Raw genomic sequence first — 21314 nt, 5'->3', positions numbered from 1 at the left:
AGATTTTATTTATTTATGTGACAGAGAGACAGCCAGCGAGAGAGGGAACACAGCAGGGGAGTGGAAGAGGAAGAAGCAGGCTCCAAGCGGAGGAGCCCGATGTGGGACTCGATCCCAGAATGCCGAGATCATGCCCTGAGCCAAAGGCAGGCGCTTAACGACTATGCTACACAGGCGCCCCTCCCATATATTTTTCAGTGAAAAAAGCAGTAAACAGAATACTTGCAAATTAATCCTACACATGACCTTAAAAATAATATATTATTTGTCTTTATGCATAAAATACATGTAAGTGAATAGCAAATACACTGGTGGGGCGCCTGGGTATCTCTAGTTAGTTGATCGGCTCTTGATTTCAGTTTCAGGTCATGATCTCAGGGTCCTGGAATCAAGCCCTGCCACCGGACTGGCTCGCACTCAGCATGGAGTCTGCTTGTCCCTCTCTCCGCTTCTCCCACGCTCATGCGGNGATCCCAGAATGCCGAGATCATGCCCTGAGCCAAAGGCAGGCGCTTAACGACTATGCTACACAGGCGCCCCTCCCATATATTTTTCAGTGAAAAAAGCAGTAAACAGAATACTTGCAAATTAATCCTACACATGACCTTAAAAATAATATATTATTTGTCTTTATGCATAAAATACATGTAAGTGAATAGCAAATACACTGGCGGGGCGCCTGGGTATCTCTAGTTAGTTGATCGGCTCTTGATTTCAGTTTCAGGTCATGATCTCAGGGTCCTGGAATCAAGCCCTGCCACCGGACTGGCTCGCACTCAGCATGGAGTCTGCTTGTCCCTCTCTCCGCTTCTCCCACGCTCATGCGCACACATGCTCGCTCGCTCTCTCTCTCTCTTTCAAATAAATAAATATAAATAAATAAATAATTTTTTTAAAAAGAAAATAGACTGGAAAAATGTATACCACACTGCTAATGGTGTTTACTTCTGGAGAAGAAAATGGGATTTTGGCAAGGAGAAAAAAAGATCCTTGACCTCTTAATTCCTTTTCCCATATTGTTGAAAAGTTTAACTATGGGAATTTCATTCATTGCTCAAGTAAAACAGAAAAATAAAAAACACCTTTTAGCTATGTAATATTTGATTTGTATGTTATTTTAGCATATTTTATTGGTACATTTCCCTCGGAGTAACTTCTTCAGCTCAAATGATTTCTCTGAACTATAAAATATACTTCCAATTACAGAACACAAGTGAGCTTATTTGATTTTTTTTTTCTTTTTTGGCACTCTTACACAATGCTGACTAACCCACAAATTAAATTTACCAAATGACATGAACAGCAATCTAATGCTGTGTTTCATAAATCAAAGAGGTAAGTATAGAATATGAAGCTGTGAAAATGTAACAGAGCCTCAGTCTGATGATGGTTTGAAAATTCTGATTCTACAATTTAAGCATATGATTGCTATACTGACTTTTGAATGTCTTAGCAATTGGTGCTTTATAATAGAAAGGACTCAGCATTTAAGGTCAAAAGACCTTAATTGTATAAGTGGGGGTGCATTACTTATAATTTTCTGTTCTTACCAATCACACTTTCTAAATGTGTAAGTTTAGGTAAGTTATTCGACTTTCTTTATGATCATTTTTTTTCTTCTATAAAGTGGAGAAAATAATAGTAATACCTCTTCCCACACAGTTAACTTGAGGACTAAATGAGATCACATGAACAGAAGTTATTTGTCACCTGTAAAGCACTATTAAAAGTCAATTAATATAGTAGTAGTATTTCTTCCAGGTAAAATGGTGTGTGAAGACCAAAACAAAGACACAAAGAAACTTCACTAAAGATAGATTATAAACTTTCGAAAATGCAACTTTATGCCACTCCCTATAATACTATATAAAAGAAACAGGCATCCCGGTTTTTTTCTGTTACTACTTGTTAATACGTTAGGTCTTATACACAATACACGTTATTTAACTTTCTTTCTAAGTGAGATCTACTATACTTAAGGAGAATTAAGAGAATTTTACAAGCATTTCTTTCTTAAATTACCCTCATTCAAGAGTGTATCCTATACAACACAAGGGGGCAGTATTTCTTTAAAAAAAATTCAGCAAGGTGGTCTACAATGGGAACATCTTTTAATAATATGTCGAGATTAAAATAATTCAGCATCCATGTCAACTATAACTCGCAACCATTGGTGGGGGGAATCACAGTACTACATTTCTGGAATCACTTGNTTCAGCAAGGTGGTCTACAATGGGAACATCTTTTAATAATATGTCGAGATTAAAATAATTTAGCATCCATGTCAACTATAACTCGCAACCATTGGTGGGGGGAATCACAGTACTACATTTCTGGAATCACTTGAATAATTCCTAAAACAAGAGGGTCATGGGTTAACACAGATGAAGAGATGAAATGTCTGCCAACCAGACCAGAAAGAACAAATAGGTAGTTCTGGTCGCATTTACTTAAGCCGTCTTCACGGTCAAGCAGGCTGAAGAGCCTATTGCCGTTTCAGCAGCAGCAGCAGCAGCAACAATTAGTAGGTGCAAAAGAAACAAAATCAAGTGTGACTTCATCACCCTAATAGGGTTCATTAGGGAAATATTCAAGTAAACTAAATAGCTGTTTCCCTGGAAACAGGCAGGAAAAAATTCTTCCAAAGGGCTCTCTACCCTATACTTAAAGAACTGACTTACATGAACTTCAGTTTAATAGATAGAAATACCAGGGGTATATAGCCCAATGCTCCTTTTTATGGTGGGTCTAATGGCATTTAATCCGTGGGTCAAGTCGTGGGTCAGCAGGAATAACCTCTCTAATGGGGCTGAAAAAGTAACATATAACACTACAGTACAGGCTGAAACTACTAATCGCTGAAATTATTCTAAATATAGGTGAGAAGACAGAGCAGACCAGCCTCCCCAAGACAACATGATGTTATTACCACTTATCTAGTGCTCACTGTGCCAGGCTACCTTAAGTTTCATTTAGTTCATTTAATCTTCTCACTAAGACTATGATAGGTACAGGTACTGAGGCACAGGTTAAATAAATAGCAACGGTTGAGCTGGAGTCAAAATTAAACCCAGAAGGTCTAACTCCAGAGTGTGTGCACTTCATCAGCACATGATACACTGCTTTTCACAAGGCTGAGCTCTGTGTGAGCACCCAGGCAGCCTGGCTTTCAATCTTCCACTGACACTACACGTGTGAGGCTGGCAAAACTGCATCATTTCTGGGCCTCAGTCCATGCTCTCCGCTCACCAACCACCCACCACCATCACCTCCATAAATAAAAGAACCAGACTAGGTAATGTACAAGGCCTTTTCTTGGCTCAGTAATTCATGACAATATTATGAAAGCAGCTATTGAGTTGATGCAAAGTGTAGGATCTTGTATTTTTAGATACGTGCCTTCTGTGAACACTGATAGCAGCAAAGAAAACTTGCTTTTTTTTTTTTTAATTTCTCAAAGGTAGACAAAAAAATCTCCAGTTGTTTAAATAAACGTAGGGTTATCTACTATCTTTTCCTTATCTACAAGCAGGTTTTTACATAGAGGGCTATATACAAGCACTGTATATCTATAATTACATGGGGATTGGTGGATACTCACATTAAGAATGTAAAAAAGCCACCAAATATGGAAGTTCTGGGCAGTAAACACGAATTTCATCTACTATATTTTACAATTTTGGCTTGAGCTGGCTCCAATCCTTTCACTGGGATTTAAACAATGTGACAACTTTGAGAAGCTTTGTAGCATAACATAACAGAAGTCACATGCAATTTCTGTTTACATGTGATAAAGGTTTTTATCTTTAAAGATTTTTTGACTCCAATTACTGACGTTTTCATTAAAATTTCCAGAAGTTTAATGCAAAACTGAGATCCTACTAGATAATCTTACAATCATTTTAAGGAGTCTCTAGATATTCCCATAGAATATCAACTGTTTCAAATTCATCATGACATTAAAATTGTTTCTTAAAAGCATAATTTCAAACTGGTCATTTTTATATTTGAAGGAATACTTCCTTCTTTTAATGCATTTTCAACTGTATCTTAAGTCCTTTGAGATTTTTAAATATGAAGTCAATTTATTTCTGTTATATTCCTGTTCAAGCTGATGTTGCCAGAGGCTTATTTTAGAAAAGAAGACGAAGACGAAGAAGAAGAAAGAAAAAAGAACATTATTCTCAAATATATAAAAAGAAAATTAGAGCAAATAAGTATCCAAACTGCTAAAATTTCAGATTGAAAATAGATGCTAGAGGCTAAAAAAATCCAGGGAGTAGTTTTTTTAATAAAAATTTTAAATCTTTAGTATTTGGTGCTCTATTTATTTATGAAATAACAATATCATTCAGGCAAACTGTATACTTTCTGATCATGAATTAACTTTGGCCTTTCCCTCCATAATGTAACTGTTCTGGAGACAACTATAAATTTTGGGAAATAAGTTCCATTAAAGTTGAATAGTCCTCCTTTTCTAGTTTCTTAATAATTCACTTCTTTTTGTCTGGTACATACACAAACCAGAAACTCAGTAAAAACTAGTCCTATCTGATAGTTCTAAGGAATAAAAATACTCCATCAGAAGCCATGCAAGTCCGATAGACTTTGCCATTCAGCTTATGGTGTATTTTCCCACCTGGAAGTAAAAAAATGGACATGAGATCTATGATATAAAAATTGAAAGAACTCTATTTAAATGACTTTGAGAATCTTCAGATAACCCTACAAATGTTAGGGATAGTGAACATGATTATAATCATCTTAAAGATTTACATATGTATCAATGTCTTTATTTTTTTAAGAGTGGCACAGAACTAAAAAAGAGTTAAAATATTCACGGAATACTTCTCTGAAATCCACTCAAGTCTAATTGTTCTCAAAAGGCACATTAGATCAGACCAAAAAGCTTTTCCCAAAGTCATAAACTAAACTAGAAAACAGTATTCCAGACAGTAATAACATAATGAGCAAACTAGCTCTCTTTGTGCCAAAATTAATTGAAAAAGTTGTTTGAATTAATTCTTAGTTTAAGCTACATTTAAACAAACAAAAAAACAGCAAAACTATATAGGCAAGAGTACTCAACTTTAATAAACTTCAAAAGCCATTTTGAATTTTATTACCTTATACTCATCTTGTAGTTTATGCTATATTTTTTCCTAAGGTGTCATGTTTGAAACAAAATAAGGAAACTAACATTTATTATGTTCCAGCAAAGGGCCTTTGGAAACTGTGAATTTTCTCATTTAACCCTCACAACTTCCCTGGAAGGAACACATCATTTTCCAGAGATTTCAAATGAGAACCTCGAAAAGAATGATACTATTTACTGATGTGCCTAAAAACACTAACCTGGGAGCAACGATCTTTCCATAGCATATGTCTAAGTTCTTATGTGGAAAAACATCTAAACCAAGTGACTAATTTGGACTTCAGAAGCCATAAGATTGATCAACGAGAGCTTGCTGCTATTCAATAAATGTATACCGAGGGCCCAGAGAGGCCTTGGCTAAGAACTGGGACTAGAGGTAACAAAGGCCCTGCCCTTAAGGGGCTTATACCACAGGACACATACAGAGAATTATTTCAGAGTTAAGCACTTACTTAGCTTTCCATAAACATCTGGTCCCATTAAGGTTCTCTTTCTCACCCAAATTCCTCCCAAGTGCCTTCTAATTATAGTTAACTAGAACAGATCCCAGCCATGCTTCTGGACTTTGACGACATCTTCCAAATCTCTTCCATACCAGTATAAACCAGCCTCTCTCTGAGCACAGTGCCATTTTTTAATGACTGCAGCAGCTCTTGGACCTCTTCCCCAATTAAAGGATGGCGCATCCAGCTATATGAAACTGAGTCTTTCAGGACTAATGGCAAGAAAGCTCATGCTGCTGCTGGTACTATACACAACTTGGAGACTCTGTAACAGTGGCTCTACGGTATCATTTGAGGGATATCAGAATTAGTTCCTTTCCAGTTCCCAAAGAGCTCCTTTATTTGCTTTTAACAGTGCTGGCAAATGTAACTGCAGTCATTCCTTTCACTAGATCTAGGACAGAAATGCCAAATACATGGAAAGTGTGGTTACTCTTTCCACCAGTGCCACAGTAGCCATCAGTTGTCAATCACGACACCTTCTCCAGGTAAGTGAGGACACTACCTTAGGGTCCTTCCCAAAACAGCACTACAATCCATCTATTGAAGGACGCTCGCAGGCCCATCTCTTATCCAGAGAGTGTTTCTAGGTGCCACTTATTTACCAACCCTGGAAGAAAAAGCACTCTTAAATGCAAATATGCAAATTCAAAAGGGAATTGCCATAATAGATTCCAATAGCTTCTGTCGCCAGTTAAAGAAAGAGGTCTCTGCTCCAGCTGATTCCAGACTGACCTACACAACAGAGATCTGAAATGCATTCCCAGACCAGGTCTATGCCTTCTATTCACACAGCCATAACTCCAATCTAACTTAAAAATACCTAATTCAGGGGTGCCTGGGAGGCTCAGTCATTAAGCGTCTGCCTTCGGCTCAGGTCATGATCCCAGCATTCTGGGATCAAGCCCTGCATCGAGCTCCCTGCTCAGCAGGAAGCCTGCTTCTCCCTCTCCCACCCCCCTGCTTGTGTTACATCTCTTGCTGCCTCTCTTTCTGTCAAATAAATAAATAAAATCAAAAACAAATACCTAATTCAGGGGCACCTGGGTGACTCAGTCAGTTAAGCATCTGCCTTTGGCTCAGGTCATGATCCCAGAGACCCAGGATCAAGCCCTGCATCAGGCTCTCTGCTCACCAGGGAGCCTGCTTCTCCCTCTGCCCCCAACTATGCTCATGCTTGCAAGCATGCTCTCTCTTTTTCTTTCTCTTTCAAATGAATAATAAAATCTTTTAAAAAAATCATAATTCAGAAGGTTGGTGTGAGGACTGGTCCTGGGGCAGCTTTGGGGGGACAAAGGTCAATGCTAGAAAAAGTTCCAGAGAGAACAGTGGGGGACCTGCTATTTTTTCATGCCACTTATCATGTTATATTAAACTATAAGATTTATCTGTTTGGTATTATGCAGGAAACTGTTCACAAAGAAGGTCTGATGTTATTGTTCTTTAAAAAGGCCTGCTTGGGGGGCTGGCCCTTGGCTGGGCCTGGTAAGTTGGATTTTGGAATGTACCCTATTCTACTTACTAATAAGGTTGATTTGTATGCTGGGGGTACTGAGCTCTGCTCTACTTGCCTAGGCTATTTATGAAAACAGTGTGATTTAAACTGATGAACAAATGCTTTCCTTCTGAGAGTCTGGAATTTTGGTAATGTGTGGCTGACTACATATGGCCCATAATAAAAACTTTGGACTCGAGTCTCAAGTGAGCTTCTCTGGGCAGAAAACAACCCCATTGCTCATGTGTTACTGCATTTCATTGCTGGAAGAAGAAGCAAGTACTCTGTGACATGCCAGCCCGTGGGACAGAGACCTTCAGAAGGCTATGGTGGAATTCTCCAGACTCTGCGCAATATGTCTTTTCCCTTGCATATTCTGACTTGTATACATAGTTGTGACTACAACTACCTCTGAGTCCTGTGAGTCTTTCTAGCAAGTCACTGAACATGTGAATGATTGTGTGACCTTCAAAAAATTATGTTCCTCACTAATGTTTCCTCCCCCATTAGAATGTAACCTTCCTAAAGGCAGGGATTTTTAAATCCCTTTAGCTCATGTATCGATATAGAATCTCTTAGCCCACTGATATATCCTCAGTGCCTAGAACAATGCCTGTCACATAATGTGTGTTCAATACATTTTTGCTGAATGAATAATAAAGTAAATATTATCCTATGAAACAGATTTTTTAATCAACAATTAAAATATCAATTGATAATCTCAAAGATCTTTAAGAGAACATTGTTTCTATAAAGAGAGAACACTGCTATCAGGAAAAATTCCTTTTAAATGAAAGGTAAGAGTTGAATTATAAGTATTATAGTTACAGCAAAAGCAGATTACATACTTCAGAAATACCATAAACATTAATGAGATCAGCTAGAGAAATTCTCCTAAACTCAGAAGGAAAGGGTAAAGAGATACACATAAAAATAAAAATAAGTATATTTCAAAATCAAAATTATAAACATCCAGCAAGGAGAAATCAAGTTATCCCCACTAGACAAAGACAGTAGACTCACAATAAGTGATTGTTGAATGAACTGAATGAAATAGGAAAAAATCATATCGGTATTAGTATATCCTTTGCAAATATAAGAACAACTGAAACACTTTAGAATAAAAGATAGTAACATAAGAATTCAACAGACCGGTGAGAGAGTATATGTGGAGACAACACAAAGACCTTCCCAGATACTCCTTAATATGGAACATATAACAATTATGAATTCTTCCTAACATTTACTCAAGGAAATACTCTGGCTGACTGAGAAATTAATTAAATAACAAATCCAAGTGGCAAAATAACCAGCATTATATGAAACCAAGAAATAATAAAAACCCTTCTATTAAAGTAAGAATCAAAATAGGGATTTAACTGGCATAACTATTTAATATGGTTTGGTCAGGCTTTCTTCTAACTTTTGTAGGTTCTGGGACAAGAGAACAAAATGAGGTCCATGTACTATATTACTAAACAATTAGAAGTTAAAAATCAAGCTGTCAGGATACAAAATCAATATACAAAAATCTGTTGCATTTTTACACACTAATAAGAAACTCTCAAAAAGAGAAATAAAGAAAACAATCCCATTTACAATTACATGAAAAAGAATAAATACGTAGGAATAAATTTAACCAAGGAGGTGAAGACCCATGCACTGAAAACTATAAGACACTGATGAAATAAACTGAAGAAGACATAAATAAGTGGAAAGATATTCAATGTTCATGAATTTAAAAATCAGTGTTATCAAAGTGCCTATACTACTAAAAGAAATCTATAGATTCATTGCAATCCCTATCAAAATTCCACTGACATTTTTCACAAAAATAGAACAAACAATCCTAAAATTTGTATGGAACCATAAAAGACCCTCAATAGCCAAAGCAATCTTGAGAAAGAACAACCAAACTGGAGGTATCATGCTCCCTGACTTCAAGCCATACTACAAAACTATAGTAACCCAAACAGTATGGTACTAGAACAAATACAGACACAAAGATCAATGGAACAGAATATAGAACACAGAAATAAAACCACACATATAAGATCAATTAATTCACAACAATAAAGGACCCAAGAATATACAATAGGGAAAGAACAGTCTCTTCAATCATGGTGTTGGGAAAACTGTAGCCACATAAAACAATGAAACTGGACCACTATTTTACACCATATTCAAAAATCAACTCAAAACAAACTGAAGATATGAATACAAGAACTGAAATCATATAACCCCTAGGAAAAAAATGAAGGCAGTATGCTCCTTGACATCAGTCTTAGTGGTGATTTTTTGGATTTGACACCAAAAGCAAAGGCAACAAAAGCAAAAATAAACAAGTGGGACTACATCAAACTATAATGTTTTTTCATAGCAAAAGAAACCATCATCAGGGAAGTTCAAATCAAAACCACAATGAGGCATCACTTCACACTTGTTAGAATGATTATTATCAAAAAGACTAGAAATAAGAAGTGTTCCTGAGAATGTGGAGAAAAGGGAACCTTTGCGCACTGTTGGAAATATAAATTGGTGCAGCCACCATGGAAAACAGTACTGAGGTTCCTCAAAAAATTAAAAATTGAACTACCATATGATCTAGCAATTCTACTTCTGGTTACTTATCCAAAGAAAACAAAAACACTAACTCAAAAAGATATATGTACCCCCATGTTCACTGTATCATTATTTACAATAGCCAAGATATGGAAACAACTGGAGTGTCCTTGATGAATTAAGACACAGAGAATGTGGTGTACATATATAATAGAATATTATTCAGCCATAATAAAAGGAAATCTTGCCATTTGTAACAAAACAGGTTAAACTTGAGGGCACTGAGCTAAGTGAACTATGTCAGACTGAAAAAGATAAATATCATACAATCTCACTTATATATGTAATCTTAAAAAGAATCACAGATACAGAGAATAGATTGTGGCTGCCAGAGGTTGGGGTCAGGGGTTGGGCAAAATGGGTCAAGAAGGTCAAAAGACACCAACTTCTAGTTATAAAATAAGTTATGTTATATTGTAAGTTATAAGCCATGGAGCTGTAATGTACAGCATGGTGACTATAGTTAATAACACTGTATTGCATATTTGAAAGTTGCTATGAGAGTAGATCTTAGAAGTTCTCACACACAAAAATTTTGTAACTATTTATGGAGACAGGTGTTACCTAGATTTATTGTAGTGATCATTTCATAATATAAAAATATCAAATCATGTTGTACATCTGAAACTAATGTAATGTTATATGCCAATTATATTGATTTTTTTAATTAAAAAATCACAATCAGGCCCAAAAGCTAGTAATTAAAATATGTTCTTTCTCATAACTTGACAAATACTCCTCTCCAAGTAGTGAGGTCCCCCACCATCTTAGGGTGCTTCCCAACAGAGCATTACAGTCATGTATTGAAGGGGACTCACAAGTACATTCATAACCTAGAATCTGTTTTTTGGTTTCACCTACTTATCATCCCTAATAACAAAAAAAAATTTAAATGATTAAAAGGTCATCAAAATATCAAAGATGGCTAGATTTAACTAAGTGCACCTATCTTCATATTCTGTTGATGGGATGTAGACATATGAGTAATAAAAATATAAACAGAATATAAATCATTACAGATTTATTCCATAAATTCATTCTTAGTTAATTTCAATGAAATCAATAATTAGGCTCTTATGGTCCAGACTATAACGTATCTTGTGTTCTATTAACAGTAACTCCAAATTAGACAACCTTCCCTGAATCATCGTATATCTCTGATAATTTTTTGGACAATTTCAATTTGGAGAAACTTCATTTTGCTACGACAGCAGCAACTGAAAGGATAGTAAAACATCCTAAAGCAATGCTTGGATTCACAAATGTCCATGAATTCTCTATATTATGTTCAAACATTATAATGGGTCACATATTATAAACTATCATTACAGAAAATATTACAAAATATTTACTTTCATTGTCAGTTTATAGCACTTACATTGAAATTTTCACCATCACTGAAGCAACATCGGATCCATATAGTAAAGAATTGTATTAGTTTTCATACATTATACGTAGATCTACATGTATTGCAAAATTTAAAGTAACAATTGTTTAATATTGCAAAATGTTCCCCAGTTGCCAAGCTCAACTGTAGCAGAAGTTGTGATAATTCATAAGCACTCTAAAACTGAATTAGAACATAAAGGGAAGCAAGAAAATGGATGCACACAAAATTCTATTATATCCATGCTATATGACAAAAAGGATTTTTTTGAGTTAATGAATATGTCTTTTCCATGACCCAAGCCTTTCTGTTGTTCAAAGACTTCTTCTGTTCCAAAATAGGGTCCATCACCAATGTCAGCAGTGGTTCAATCCACAGACCTTCACAGTAGCACAATCTCCAGAACTTTTTATCAGCTTTTGTTTCAAGGGCATTGACCAAGAGTTGGGGAGAAGCATTTCTCTGGAGCCTGAACAATGTTAGTCAGAAAAATAGATGTTTATGATTACAGGTTGTACTGTGTCAGCATTGAGTACAGAATCTCACATGGCAGTGACACTGGTAAGTTCTTTAATAAATTTATTTTTGTGTATTCTTGAGTTTCATGGAACCCTAGGAAGTGAATCTCAAATATAGCACCTCCTTAGCAGTGCTAACCAGTGTATCCAGACTTAAAAACTGTATGTTTTTTTTTTTAAAGATTTTATTTATTCATTTGACAGAGAGACAGCCAGCGAGAGAGGGAACACAAGCAGGGGGAGTGGGAGAGGAAGAAGCAGGCTCATAGCAGAAGAGCCTGACGTGGGGCTCTCCCATAACGCCGGGATCACGCCCTGAGCCGAAGGCAGACGCTTAACCGCTGTGCCACCCAGGCGCCCCAAAAACTGTATGTTTTAAATTTTGGAAAGAAGAAAGTGAAACTTTCAATGTCTGCACATGATTATTTGTCTACAAAATACAATTGTGTTGATGGAAGGGTTATGAGAACTAATTATTTCAATAACCTGTTTTGAAAAGTGCTACATAAATACTAACAACAATCAACAACAACAAACAACAACAAAAAAAGGGGGGAATGCCATTCACAAAAGCAGTGAAGATAGTGAAGACAATGAAACCTCATTAATACATGTGAATAATATGAAGAGAGTTATATGAACAAAACTATAAAACACATCACAGAATTCAAATGGTATAAACAGGGACTTGAATGAATAGAGAGATAAGCCACATTCTTAACTAGTGCACTGGATCATTACATTTTCAACTAGGTTAAGCTAAAGCTATGTTCCTAGATTCCTCCTTTCTGTATGCTTCTGACCAAAAGAATTGACCAAAAGAAATATCTGAACAGCATTTGGGAGGTCGAAGTGAAGCAGCAGCCGTTGCTCTTTGAAACTGACAATAGTAATGTGCAGTGACAGGTACAGAGGTTTCAATGAGTGCCAGCTTGTCTCCCTCTCTTTTGCACCAAGTCCAGCATTTTCTCCTGACTGCTGCCATGCTAATCAACATTGGCTCTGGCTCATTACTAGACACCATCGAACTCTCCCCTCCCTGAATGGGTATGTTACGTCTTCCATCAAGAAGTAGAAATTTTTCTCCACTCTTTGAAACTGGACTAAATATGTAACTTGACTTGACTATTAGAATGCTGTGGAAGTGATGTTTGCAGCCTTGAGTCCAGGATTTAAGACAGCCGTGGCTCCCATCTTTGCAGTTTTAGAAGCATGCTGCCATGCTAGAAGGGAAGTCGGAACTAGCTAGCTGGAGAGGAAGGCCATGTGGACAAGACGTAAGGCACCTAAGCAACAGTGAGCACTGAGGCTCCAAACACGTGAGAAAGTCCCTCTCAGACCTTCTAGCCCAAATGCAGCAGAGCTCCCAGTTGAATATGACGACATGGGCAACCTCAGCCTACACCACATGGAGCAGAAGAACTGCCCAACTCTGCCTAGTGAACCCACTGAATTGTGAGAAATAACCGGTCTTGTTTTAAACTGCTAAATTTTATGGTGGCTTGTTTCACAGCAATGGGTAACTGAAACAGAGGGAAAATTATGCTGTAAATATGACAGTACCATTCTTTCCCCCTAACCTCCTTTGGGTCTTAAAAAAAAGCATGCTAAAGGTCATCTGTAAGAACATTCAGTAGTCATAGCCAACAATTTTTTGAAAAGTAAAATAATGAGGGCATATTTACCCTAACAAACATTAAAACATTTTTAAACGAGTAATCAGAAAAAGGATAGCAGCTATCATTTACTGAATGTTTACCATGTCTTAGACATAGTTTAAAGTACTGCCATGGCAAATAAATAATGCTATTATTCTACTTGCTTCCAGATGAAAATATGAAAGTAATTTTTCTAAGCTTTTATATTAATAACTGTAGGACATCAATGATAAACCAGAATAACAGGAAAGACACTCAATAAAACTACAAATGTAGTAAGTTAGGCCAAGTCAGGCTGTCAGAGTTCATTACAATAAATCAAGTATTAAGAACATTGGGCCTGTCCATGCATTGTACTGAATAAATAATCATCAGAACTAAAGAGCCCTCAGCCTTCTGAAAAGTTTCCTGAGGGATCTAAGACAACCATAATTCTCACCTAAGGCAAAAAGATCAGGAGAAAAGAATGAAAAGTCCATGATTTCAGCCACTCTGTCATCTTGCTCTGTACAACAGGGTGTAGCAGAAAGAGAATCATCAGGCGAGGAAAAAGTAAGGTCTCGGCTCAGCATATAACTTTGCTTTGGGAGGAAGGCCCATCCCTCATGCCAAAGAGCAAATTTCCTCCATTCATAAATTAAAGCTGAAAAAACCCTTTGAGATCAAAGAGCAATTCATTCATTTTGCAGATGAAGGAACTGATGCCCAGTGGGTAATGCGATTTGCTCCGAGTCATTTACTGGTGCCAGAGCTGTCCCCCAGATTCCAACGCCCACTCTACTCCACAGTAATTCTTTCTCTGCATCTTTTCAACACTAAACCCACTTAGAAGCACCCTCTCCAGCTCCAACCACTTCACTTTTATGAACTGACAGTAATTTAAACAGGGAAGAGAGCAAAGGCAGTGGCTGTCTTGTTCACTCTGTGTCTCAGCACCTGGCTCTACTCCTCTCCATAGAACACACTCAAAGAGCATTGATGGAGCAAAGGAAGTAAAATGCCAACAGTTATATTCAATTCTCCTCAGCAACGGCAAGCTCTTTATAAAACTAAATTTTTGAATAGGTCAATCATCTGTTAACATGCAAGTATTAATTTCTAGCTATGTTAATAAACTGTAAGACAAAATAATGTTATTCTATGAAAGTAAAGATTTGTTTTTCTGGCATAATTATGATTTTGCTTTCATAATTAATGGTCATTAAATAGGACGAGTTGCTTCTTTTCATTTATCACCAAGAGGGCAAGATGTTTACTTATAATTAATGATTAGAATGCTCTGAGGTGGGCAGGCTGCACTTGGCTTCAAGTGCCATTTCATCTGCGGGAATAGGACTCTGGGTTCATGAAGCCACATTAAAACCATATGTTTCTTTATTTAAAGACAACCGTTCACAAAAGGCAATGCCAAGATGAAATTAAAATTCAAAGGTGATCAGAATGTATTACTGGTGAAAGGGTGTTTCAGGATCACAGGGTTTTACAATATCCTAAACAAAATCCTCCCTGAAGCCTTCAGATTGGTCGAAATACATGCCATGTCATAATATTTTCTTCTTTAAATCATTCTCACGTTTTCAGAAATTGTTCTGTCCTCAGCATCTCTGTGTCATTACACTAGAAAGTCTTGTGTATTCCCTAATGCGCCTCAGCATTCTTGGCAGAGACCACCTATCTGTGTTTCTCCTCAGTGGCACACAGTTTGGCTGGAAAAGTTCCTTGGTATTCAGGACTGTTTCATCAACTGCTGACCACTAGACGTCTACAGCATCCCCAGTCATAAAGATAACCAAAAACATCATTTTTCTCGACTTAAAGTCCACCAGGCTACACGTAGGCCCTGCCCTCCTCCCAGCACACCACAGCGTGGCACTCTCTCATGTAGCAAGTTAGAGCCATTTTTTTCCCATTTCTCAGAGATTATTGTCCTTCATCTGATGTCTTGAAAACCACTGTTTCATGTATTTTGTCCAGTTTTATTGTTTGCTTCAGGTAAATCAAAAGTCAGCAATCGGCTATTTTTTAAACTTAATGTGGATGTGGATATCATTCTTTTTTTTTTTTTAACAAGATGTAGGCTTTAATGGAGATAAGAAAGAAAGGGGACATTAGACACCAAGAGTATCTGAGGGGAGAAAGGTTTAGGAGTGGAAACAAAGAACAGGAAAGGCATCAGACACTACTCTACCTTCCAATTTTTTCTAGGTACGGCCCAGGAAAAGAGAGTTTAAAAGCAATGGACTCCAGGGTTGTGTCTAGGGTTATATATATGATGCAGCACTTACAACGATAAGAAAGCAATTCTTCACTCACTAAGACTACCTGTCCTATGCAACACAAATAAGCAGCTTACATAAAGCCATCTTCTCTATGACTGGTGCTCTGTAAATTGTCCTTAGGTCTACACTTGCTGATGAGCAGCTCTCTGCAAGGTGTCCAAACTCTAATGTGGAGATAAAGCTATCATCAGCTCCCAAAATAGAAAAAACTAGAAACACCTGTGCTCTGCATATTGACCTCCACCATCCCCCTCAGTCTTCTTCAAGGTCACAGGTCATGTAATAGTTATCTGACTGACCAAAAGCAATCCCTGACATGTGACTGTCATTCTAACATACACAATGCCTTACAGCCCATCCTCTTGAATAATGAAACAGGTATGTGGATGAGTTTGAGCAAACCTAGCAGTTTCAAAAGTAGATTCTTTCAGTGCAGTGATCAGATGGGACACTTGATTAAGTTTTTTAGTTGAGAGCAATATCCCAATAATAAGAAACACAGTATTACTTGCACATTCAGTGAAGTTTTCTCCATAAGGGTCCTAGGACCCTGGCCTAAATTTATTGGCAGGCTAGATGTAAAACCATTAGTAAAATAATAGTTACTGATTTATGCCAATGAGGAGATGTGAGTCTGCTCTAGTGGCTGCCCATGGATAAAATGAACCAGTCCATATCTGTTTATTTGAATAAAAAAAAAGCTTTCTGTCATCTGAATGTTAATCCATGCAGTCTCACAGATGTTATTTGAATGAACGGAAACTGCCAGCATGGCTCCATTTAAACAGCATGTTGCTTGGACTTTTCTGCATGACAGAGCAGGGCTGAAATGTGGCAGGTGTGGCTATGCCAGATGACACACTGAATCAGGCCACGGTCAGGGGGATGGATGAGTCTGATGGTGCAAGCCATTAACAGGAAGGAAAAAAATACCAAATAATAAATGTGTTCTTAAAACAGCCTCAACTACTAACTTGGAAGAGAAAAAATATGGTCATGCTTAACAACTGGGTTGATTCAGACAGTCTGCTAGGAAACCACATAATACAACAGGCTCTAATCTGCCCTTGGCCCATGGAGAACAGCAGTGTTTAAGATACCATTTCTATACAAAGTGGCTTTATGTGTGGCCTTCTATGTAAAGGGTAAATGTTATTTACAATAACAGTAATGTAAATGTATTGTTACTGCAATATCTTCCACATACTTCAGTCCAAGTTCATGTCCAGAAATAAAATGTACAGGCACCATGAACTCTATCTCACATTTTTAGCTATACTCAAACTACAGTCTCTGATTGTCAGTCACAGGTTTTAGCTCTAAAAATTCCTAAGGTAATTACAAACAGGGCATGAAGTACAAAAAGAACCTCCTTGATGCCTGCAAATTTCATTTGTTGCAGAATGTTTGCCATTTGGCAACCATAAGCCCTTAGCTCCAGTGGGCCGTCCAAGTAGCATATAGTATTCAAATCCCTACTGGGTTCACCCAGGCTAGATTTGCCTCAATTTCGGGCTTAGTACTATAGTTCTATTAGGGCTGTCCTATTTAGTGAGGATTCTGAGCCTGGTTAACTATTTGAAACTGTTCATTTATGGAGAGCTGAAACCCTGCCCCCTCTGTTCTCAGCTGTACTCTGGAGTGTGGTTTGGCATAATGTGATGATCTGGAGAACTCATTCTGATGCTTCCTGAGCTTCACATGTCAGCACTGCCTAAATCCTTCTACTGCTATCTACCATCTTCCAAAGTGGACCACCACTGAGCCAAAGTTTACTCTGGGGATCAGACTGCTAACTACCCAACTCAAAGCAAATCTTAGAGCAAAGACTGTTCTCTCTAGATCCACAGAACTCTGTATGATTCATGGACAAGTTTCAAACAATCTATGAACCCTCAACATTAATTTTATATACAGTTTTGGGTATACGCAAATGAATTTCATCAGTTTCAAAGGATCCATAGCTCCAAGAGTTTTAAGAGCCATCATCCAGGAGAGAGACCTGTTTTTCCTGTCCAGGTTCCTCCTTGTCTTAGTTTCTTCTCCTTACTGATAAGCACAGCTAAATTCTTTTTTTTAAGATTTTATTTACTTATTTATTTGAGAGAGAGAGAGAGAGCACACAAGCAGGGGGAGCAGCAGGCAGAGGGAGAAGCAGGCTCCCTGCTTAGCAGTGAGCCCAAAGAGGGACTTGATCCCAGGACCCTGGGATCATGACCTGAGCCTAAGGCAGACGCTTAACTGACTGAGCTGCCCAGAACACCCACCACTGAAATTCTAAAAAGTACAATGAGCTACAAAGAATTATAACAACTATAGAGGTTTTATAGGTCAATTATATAATTCCAAGATGTCCCCTTTACTCCAATTTCTTCTTCACATTTCCTACTTGCAATTAAGAAAATCAGCAACTGCTATTACTTAATGATACAATATCCTAAAACAGCTTCTTAATAGACACTTAATTGATCTTCATCCACTTAAAACATCTGCTTTCAAATTGCACAGGATGCTAGCGAAAGGTATCAATTTCCAAGAATATTCTCTGCCACAAGTTTTGTTTCTATTCCTTTGCTTTGCTGGTCCTGCTGTTTTGATTAAACTATTATCATAGTTCCTAGGGGAAAAATATCCAAACTCAATTGTAGTTGACATTGAAGATTTTACACATGCCAATTAGCTTTATTTGAATAGCCATTCTCATACTTAACATTGTAATCTTCAGAAACTAAAGTTCTCCTATCAAATTACAATTCATAACTTTTCTCACTTCTTACTGATTTCTCTTTCCTTCCATCTTTTAATTGCAGTAAAATACATAACATTTGCCATTGTAACCATTTTTCAGTTTTTATTCATTTCTGTAGACTCTCATTCACATGACAACAAACACTTTTATTAAATTTCATTTTCATTCCAAATACTAAATTTGTTGATTTATTTTTATCAGATATTTTTCTTCAATCTACGTCTATCTCTCTCCCAACTCCTCCCCAGAAATGAAGTTAAGACAGTTCACTGGTTGGTTGATTCTGCAGGAAAATTAACAATAAAAAAAAGACTCCTCTTCTTGGACCCTTCTATGTTGTCTTTTTTTTTTCTTTTAGTTTTTGATTCTTTATAGCCAAATAGTCACACTATTCACAGAAACTACCAATAAAAGCCAACAGCAAAGAGAAAATAGAATACATTGCCAGGTATGGAAAGAATGAGGTCAAAGCCAGAAATTCCTTACAGTAATACTTTTGCTTCATTATATCAAAAATTATAGGCAATGTTTGTGAATAAATTAAATTTAAAATTACAACTTNTTTTTTTTTCTTTTAGTTTTTGATTCTTTATAGCCAAATAGTCACACTATTCACAGAAACTACCAATAAAAGCCAACAGCAAAGAGAAAATAGAATACATTGCCAGGTATGGAAAGAATGAGGTCAAAGCCAGAAATTCCTTACAGTAATACTCTTGCTTCATTATATCAAAAATTATAGGCAATGTTTGTGAATAAATTAAATTTAAAATTACAACTTTCAACAAATGAATTCTTTTGTTTCAACAAATGAATTCTCAACTAAACAGCTGAGCTATTTAAGTTGTTATTTAAATTCTAGTTAGTTAACACATGGTGTAATACTACTTTCAGGAGTAGAATTTAGTGATTCATCATCCAACACCCAGTGTTCATCACAACAAATGCCCTCCTTAATCCCAATCACCCATTTAGCCCATCCCCCACCCACCACCCCTCCAGCAACCCTCAATTAGTTCTCTATAGTGAAGTCTCTCTTATGGTTTACCTTCCTCTCTTTTTTTTTTCCTCCTTCCCCCATGTTCATCTGTTTTGTTTGTTAAAGTTCACATATGAGTGACATCATATGGTATTTGTCTTTCTCCAACAGACTTGTTTCACTTAGCATAATACACTCTAGCTCCATTCACATCATTGCAAATGGCAAGATTTCATTCTTTTTGATATCTGAGTAATATGCCACAATTTCTTTTTCCATTCATTCCTCAATGGACCCTTGGGCTCTTTCCATAATTTGGGTATTGTAGATAATGCTGCTATAAACATAGGGGTGCATATATCCCATCGAATCAGTATTTTTTTTTATTCTTTGTGTAAATACTTAGCAGTGTAATTGCTGGGTTGCAGGATAGTTCTATTTTTAACTTTTATGTGGGTGTACGTATGTGTCAGAATTTGCTCTATTTTGTTGTTATTGGTTTTTCAAAAGAACAATAAATACATAAATGTAAATATATACATTCCTGTAGGCAACTGCTTTCAGCATTTCAGCATGAACACTGCCAGTATGGAACAAAATGAAGGTCTGTGTATTAAAAAGGTAAACAACGGTGGAGAATACAATCTATGAAGCTAGCTTCAGAAATGAATTTAGGGGCGCCTGGGTGGCACAGCGGTTAAGCGTCTGCCTTCAGCTCAGGGCGTGATCCCGGCGTTATGGGATCGAGCCCCACATCAGGCTCCTCTGCTATGAGCCTGCTTCTTCCTCTCCCACTCCCCCTGCTTGTGTTCCCTCTCTCGCTGGCTGTCTCTATCTCTGTCGAATAAATAAATAAAATCTTAAAAAAAAAAAAAGAAATGAATTTAAAAAAATAAAATAAAAACATTTACAGAGCTTTGGAGAAGCCCTTTCCCCTTTCTCCTAAGATTTAGCCATAATAGGCCTCACCCTACCAAACTCCTAGGAAGAAGTAAAAACACATCTCCCCATACTTCATTTCCAGCTACGGGGTCGTAATCAGGATCATGAATGTCTTCAGGATTGGGCAGCCAACATAAATAACTGAAACTGTTGTGTATTTAGTAACAGGCAGTGGTGGCGTCAGTGGTAAACTGAAGACTCCACACCTGAAAGCCTTCAAATTAAAGAAGGGAAGAGAAGGGAAGGGAAGGGAAGGGAAGGGAAGGGAAGGGAAGGGAAGGGAAGGGAAAAAGGAAGGAAGGAAGGAAGGAAGGAAGGAAGGAAGGAAGGAAGGAAGGAAGCAAGCCACCCGACCAGCATATTCACCAAACAAAACATACCAACAGAGTAGACTCGCCTGTGGTTCCATCCATTTGTTCCCCGAGACCTCTTCACACCCCAAATCCAAGTTTTGGATGCAGTTCTCATGTCCTGGGGAGGGGCTCCAACAGAACATGGCTTGGTGGAGTTCTTGAGAACTGGAATAATGATACATAAGGCCATCGTCTTGGTGAGTACCCTGTCACCCCTTCCTTATCTCCTGAAAGCCTCAAGAATTAGCCAAGTTACTTCTACTTTTGATACTATGTCTTTTGTTTCTGCCTCAGGTTTTTCTCAGGCCAAATGAGAGAAACAGCAATCTCACAGCATTTACCCTTTTCTCTTGTTCTTAAAGCAGGCTTAGAACTATTTTTGTGGCTTTTCTCACAGTTTTAATAGTTAAAGATAAAATGTGATTTAAAGATAAAATGTGACTTACATAATGCATATGTATATCAATCACCGTAATTTACACTTCAAATACCTTAAAAGTTTGTCAATTATACTGTAATAAAGCTAAAAAATAATAAATGAATAAATCAAAATGTGACTTAAAAGACTGCTTGCTACATACCTAGTTTTTTTTTTTTCTAATTTTTCTGCTTCAATGCTAGTAGAAAAGATGAAGAGGACATAGGTGGTAAGGGCAGGGTTATGCAGTAAAATA

At 37.2% G+C, this 21314-nt stretch overlaps 1 long non-coding RNA gene across 1 annotated transcript in view; it reads right to left on the bottom strand.

Moving 5' to 3' along the window:
- LOC117796464 overlaps positions 1-21314 on the bottom strand; it is a 42066-nt gene that overhangs the window by 1195 nt on the left and 19557 nt on the right. The window contains exon 2 of the long non-coding RNA XR_004620991.1: positions 20668-20805. This is a non-coding gene — a long non-coding RNA (uncharacterized LOC117796464). The remainder of the gene's footprint in view (positions 1-20667; positions 20806-21314) is intronic.

The sequence above is a fragment of the Ailuropoda melanoleuca genome, chromosome 2 (assembly GCF_002007445.2).
Source record: "Ailuropoda melanoleuca isolate Jingjing chromosome 2, ASM200744v2, whole genome shotgun sequence".
In the NCBI taxonomy this organism is placed as follows: Eukaryota; Metazoa; Chordata; class Mammalia; order Carnivora; family Ursidae; genus Ailuropoda; species Ailuropoda melanoleuca.
The sequence above is the reverse complement of the archived record's forward strand: the minus strand, read 5'-3'. Positions and strand labels throughout refer to the sequence as shown.